Source organism: Aphelocoma coerulescens, chromosome 1, assembly GCF_041296385.1.
Source record: "Aphelocoma coerulescens isolate FSJ_1873_10779 chromosome 1, UR_Acoe_1.0, whole genome shotgun sequence".
NCBI lineage: Eukaryota > Metazoa > Chordata > Aves > Passeriformes > Corvidae > Aphelocoma > Aphelocoma coerulescens.
The window spans coordinates 59,723,324-59,729,463 of NC_091013.1; positions in this window are offsets into that span (position 1 = coordinate 59,723,324).

Consider the following 6,140-nt stretch of genomic DNA (forward strand, 5'->3'; position numbering starts at 1 on the left):
GAGAACAACTGTATATTCTTTTCCCACAATATTATTGTATTTAAATTCTTGATTTTAGAGGTTTCATCTTTACAGGATGTGAAGTTCTGGACAAGAAAAACATTCTTAGTATTTAGAATTGAGTCAATCTAGATAATGTTGAATAGTTTAAAGAAAAAGTTTCAAGTAAACACTTTGATCTCAAGCTGAAAAATTCTTTCACTTTCCAGGTGCTCTGAGCTTTTTATATCAAAAGGAAAATATTATTGTCCATATCCCATGAACCACATTCTTAACATGTCAATTTTTTTAAAGAAACATATTCTTAACTGCACCTAATTAAAGCTGACTTAATCTACTTGTAGAGATTTTGAACATTTTTAATGGCTTTCTTAAAAACAAACAAACATACACACATTATGTTTGCAGTGTGCTTCACTTGATCACCCAGCGTAGAGAAGACCTGCATATTAGGTCCTGTTCATCCAGGGAGAGTCTAAAGTCTTTATCTATCTATCTATCTATCTATCTATCTATCTATCTATCTATCTATCTATCTATCTATCTCTGTCTGTCTCAGAAGCATGTTAATGTGTGTAACTCTCATATTAAGAGAGATGGTAAAGAAAGGGTATTGAACCCTGTGGTTCATGCACCCTTCCAGCTGAAGCCAACAATGCCTCACTGAGATAAAAGTCCTGGAATCAGAAGAAGACCAGGGAGGGAGAAGTTATACCTATACAGGGCAGACATAATGTCACAGAATGAGTGTGCATTTCACAGTAGATTGCTGAGAGAGAGAGAGAGAGAGAGGAAGGAAGGAAGGCAGGCAGGCAGACAGGCAGGCAGGCAGGAAGGAAGGAAGGAAGGAAGGAAGGAAGGAAGGAAGGAAGGAAGGAAGGAATATCTAGAGCTCTTGAGCTTTCCTCTTTTCTCTTACTCTAGCTGCCAAGTGAGTATTAAGCCCTTTCTTTTCTACTCACAGTCATGTCCTGCAATACTTGCTTTTATGATGTTAATGTCTATTTTTGATTGGAGAAATGGCATATGCAGTTCTATACCATCCTCAATATTTGAAGCAAGTCTGAACCCAAAGGGCTCTGTGAGTCAAAGCCCTTACTAATGCCAGGCTGTTACTCAAGGTGAGCTTTAGCTGAGACTAGATCAGCAGCGGGTTAGAAATCATGGTGCTCTCTGCTGGGACAGTCACAGAGATGAAACCTTAAGCCGTCCCATTAACCACCACTTTCTCAACACTAAAAGAGGCAGCAACTCAAGATGGAGTCTGCCTAAGAGCTCATGCAGAAACTCAGCATGAATAGATACAGGCTTCCCTACAAAAAGGGGATATTCATACTTTTGGAACTGATCTCAAGGACAGATCATACACTTCAGCTGAATGGATGGAAGAAGGAACTTCTGATTGATGAAGGATTAGTGCAGCTGTCATACAGAAGCATAAATGTCACTTGATGGGAAGTGTGGGTGGCTAACTCTGTACACTGTTGTTAGGCATCTTCAATAATCAAGTTATTCTTCCTCAGGAGCAGGACTTGTCTTTTCTCTTTGTCAAACTTCACAAGGCTCCTGCCTGCTCTTTCTCCAGCCTATTGAGGTGTCTTTGAAACACCACTCTGAAAGACAGAAAAACTGCCTGCTGTATCAACCACTCTTCCAAATTTCTGTTGCTTGTAGACTTGCTAAGGGTAGACTCAGTCCCATTTTTCACTGTATCACATAATCTGTGAGGTCTCTGTGTTTTCCTGAGAGCTGAACAAAAAGAACTTTTGTTATGCAGAAATAAATTGCTGTTTGAATGACTTCTTATGGAGTTGAGCTGTAAACAGTATGCACGATCCCATTTGAAAGAGCAAAAAATCTCCTTGGAGGTTTTGATAAAAAATTATTAAACCTGGGGATGTGCAAATTGAACTGCAGTGCTTCCACAGATTTTGTTAAAGCCCTTGATGGAGTGAATTTTCATGCTCTGGACCCTAATACTGCAATTAGACTTGGCTGTACAGACAGGAGTGACATTCACCTTCATTTTGCTTGAGGGGACAATGGAGAATTGCACAGTTCATTGTCATTTTTTATTAAAACAGATAAGAATGGACTCTAGGTTGTGACCCTTGTATTCAGCGAGACCTCCAAAAATCACTCAGCTGCAGAGATAACAATCAAGAGCACCCTCGAGGCTGTGTATGCTCTATATCAAGAGAACCAAAGAACCCAGTGAAAATGCTACATGAATATTTTCCCTGGCTTCGTCCAAATGTTATTGCTCTATGTACCTGTCTTGTAAGATCAGCTCTGTAAGTTTTGCAAGTAAAGTGGAATCTGAACATCTTGTTTTACTGCTGGTAACAATAATAAATAATAGAAACATAATAGTACTAGGCTGTGAAATTTCCTTCAGAAATGTAGTGAGTGTACAGAATTATCAAAGAACAGAAATATTGAGAAATACTGAAAATATTCATTACTAAGTAACAATAATCCCATTATTTGTCACATCTTTTCCATAGTAACAAAAGACAAATTGTTCCATTTACTTATCTTCATTTACTTATCTTTAAGTAAATGTCTACAGCCTGTGCTTTAAGATATTAACTCCATTTTAATCTGAGCAGTCCAGTCTGAGCAGAGTCAATATTTGGGCAGTTGTCTTAGTGATAGACGTGAACGATAAGTGTCCGTGAGGTCAATGCCACGACGTGGCATTTTTGGGTGCAGCAGTTAGACAATGAAGGACCTAAGTACGCTTCAGGCTTAAGGCCTTCATGGTCTGCCCTGCAAAAACCTTGAACTCCAGGAAAAAAACTGGAAGCAGTGAATGATGAAAATTACTTTCTTGTTCCTCCAGATGATTAAGAAAATTGAGAGATTCTCCTTCCACTAGGGAATTAGCTTTCCCTGCTTAAAACAAACAAACAAAAATCTATGGATTTTGTTTTTGTGGTTTTGTTGTGAGTTTTCTTTTGTTTTAATAGCTGCTTCTCAGTTGCCCTTCAAATTGCCTTCTCAAATACTGACTTTGAGATTTCTTCCATATATCCTCTGTACTTTGGTTTGCACATGGGAGATGAATGCTCTATAAAATGCTTAGTATCTCTGCTGCAGTGAAGCGAAGCTGACCAGCTGCATCAGAGACTCCTCTTGTCTTTCATCTTTCTCTGTCACCTTCCTTTCCTCACCTCTCAAACCATTATATCCTCTCTGGTCTCCTTCTCTCTGCACATACTCGTTCCTCTTCCAGCTGCTCCGTCCCCCCCAGCTCCAGTATGGAGTTCCAGTGAGGTAGTGAGCTCCCTCAGCCCGTTTGGATTAGCAGAGAGACAGAACTCCCTGGGGTGCTGACTCAGTACGGCAGAGCAGGGACTGCTTTGCACAAGCATTTAAACAGCAGTGCTGACGGCAGCTGAAAAAAAATCTGCATGAAAATTACACAATCCATGAAATTTATTACACCTGCAGTTTGCTGGTCGAGTTCCTAACTTGCATGCGATATTTTGCCTTCAAGTGACACAGTATTTAAACACATCTACTTCTACATGTAAAACTCCATTCTGATCTAGTTGAGATAATTTTTCACTACCTGTAGTAAATGCCTATATGTCACGTATTCGTACTTCTGAACTTTATTTGTTCTTTTAAATAATTTGGTCATGGAAAAATGTTACAGCTTCCCAAATCTGTTGTTTTTAAGAACATTTGCATTAGAAAATTCTTCAGAACCCTTACTCCCTAAATCTTTCTTCTTCATTGTTGTGATTTACAGCTTCTAAATAATTTGCAGAATGCACTTTGTAATTAAGTGCATTCTTACTCACGTACGTAAATTCTAATGAATACTTGTCATGATTCTACTATTTTTTAATAACATTACTGCTGCTATGCTGAGAATTCTTGAAGATCAGACCAATTTTTAATAGGTCAGTGTTCTTTTTATAATTACCTGACTCATTTATTTTGTTTGCCTTTGCATGAATATTATTTGTTTGCTTTATTTGATGATGTTAGCAACAGAGAAAATTAAACATCTCTGCAGGTTTGGTGCCGAAAATGGTTGTAAATATTAACCTCTACTACAATTTCAACCTATACTGTGGATATTTTATAAGAGGTGTGAATACTTCTTTCTTGTCAATGTGCAGGGAAATTTTATGAAAGAGTAAAGAAAATAGTTCAGCTTCTTACTTTTTCTATAACTATAAATGACAGTAGCAAAAACGCTGTGCTAGAAACAGCAAAACCTTTCAAATATTGACTGCATGGTTTACATACAGTCACATCCCTATTTGGGTCTTAATCCAAGGCCTCTGTTTATTTATGAAAAACAAATTCAGTCACCTTTAACTCAGCCACAAATTCAAATTGAAACACATCTAATCAAAATCATATAAATTGATCCAGAATTAAGATTATTAAATCATTTAGTCGAGCTTCCTTCCTCATAGGTGGGATTAGCTATACCTAAAATTTTTGTCCCATCTGCTTTTGGAAAATCTTCCTAGAGCTTCCTAGGTGTTGTGTTCCACTATTTAACTATGCTAGAATTTAGAAAACTTTTCCTAAAGTCTAACCTATATCTCCCTAGCTACGATTTAAAACTTTTTTTTTTATTTGTCTTTTCTCATATTTGAAGACTGTTATCAGGTCTCCCATTGTATTCTCTCAGCAGAAACAAGCAAGCTCAGTCTTTCACTACAGAACATGTGATTTTAGATGACTTATCATTCATTCTGGCGCTTGTCCCCACCTCCCAGTTGCTTTTTGACTGGTTCATATCTTTCCTGGGTGCCCATGTGTTCCAGTAAACATAAGTTCTCCATTTAGAACTTTGTGCCATCGGAAAACTGAAGGATACATAACTTACCTTTCCTGCCACACTCCTCTTCATACACCTTGGGATGCTGCCTGGGTTTCTCTGTATGAGCATGATTCTGCTCTGAAATGCTAGGGACACTCTACTTCTCCCTGCCTTGAAGATGTGGAGTCACATGGGAGAAAATATATGATTTATTGACTGGAAAATGCTAACTAGAGGCCACTTTGCCTTTGATGTCAGAATTGATTGATACTGAGGAAACTGTTGACTGCACTAACACTTTCTTTTTATTTTGCCTAATTATCCTACAGTGCAGTCATAAATAGTTCTTAGTGTAAGGGAAGCCAAAATGTGGATCTTTTTTTCTTTCTTTTTTTTTTTCCTCTTCTGTGCATGCAGTATTCCTGACACGAAGTGCATAGTCTCTTGAGGCAGAAGAAGCAGAGAAGACTTCCCACCACTTCAATCCAGCCTCTTCAAACAGTTATGTCCTTTATTCTAGGCTGGCAAAGTAGATTTGAACTCTTTCTGGCTAAAGGGGGTTGAAATGCCAGTCTTTCACACCTTGCACAAGTGGTACAATCTCTAAGCGTTTCCCTGAAGGACTTGATGTTCCCTGGCTATATAAAACTGCCTGGATGAAGCTGATCGATGCTGTTGCTATGTTAGGCAAGCTCTGAGTATGTCTTACAAATTAAGTTATGCCAGAAGAGCTTAGGTGCAAAAGGGAATAATAAGGAACTTGGATACAAACAGTATCTTTCAAATATAGGGGAAAAAAGTTAGACATGGTGCTAGAAGAACACTGAACATTCAACAACAAATCCCATAAAAATACATGTATCTGCAATGGGATTAGGTGACTCCTTATTACATTTTAGATATCTTCCCTATGCCTTAGATTTATGTAAAATGCCCAACTCCATATTTGAATCTGGGCCTATTTTAATAATGCCATAAAACTGTTTCAAGGAAACACATTGAATCTTAATAGGACCAGACCAAGCCTGGTAGTTTCTTTACAGGTAAAAAACCCCTAGGGTTTCAAACCGCATGGAGAGGTATTTTTTCTTTAAAAGTTTTCTTTTGAACTATAAAGAAACATAGTATTTGCTACAAATGTCACAGGGAGCATATGGTGGATTGAATTTTCTTATTTGAGACTAAGCTTTAAAAATGTTTAAAGCTGAATATATGAATAAAAGTTTTTACTAGGATATTTCAACTCCAGAAAGATTCCTATCGTGGCTATAGTTCAAAATATCTATAAACATGGTCAGATATTAATACCAGCCATGGTGAGTCTAAATTTTTTTTTTAGTAAAAAGAA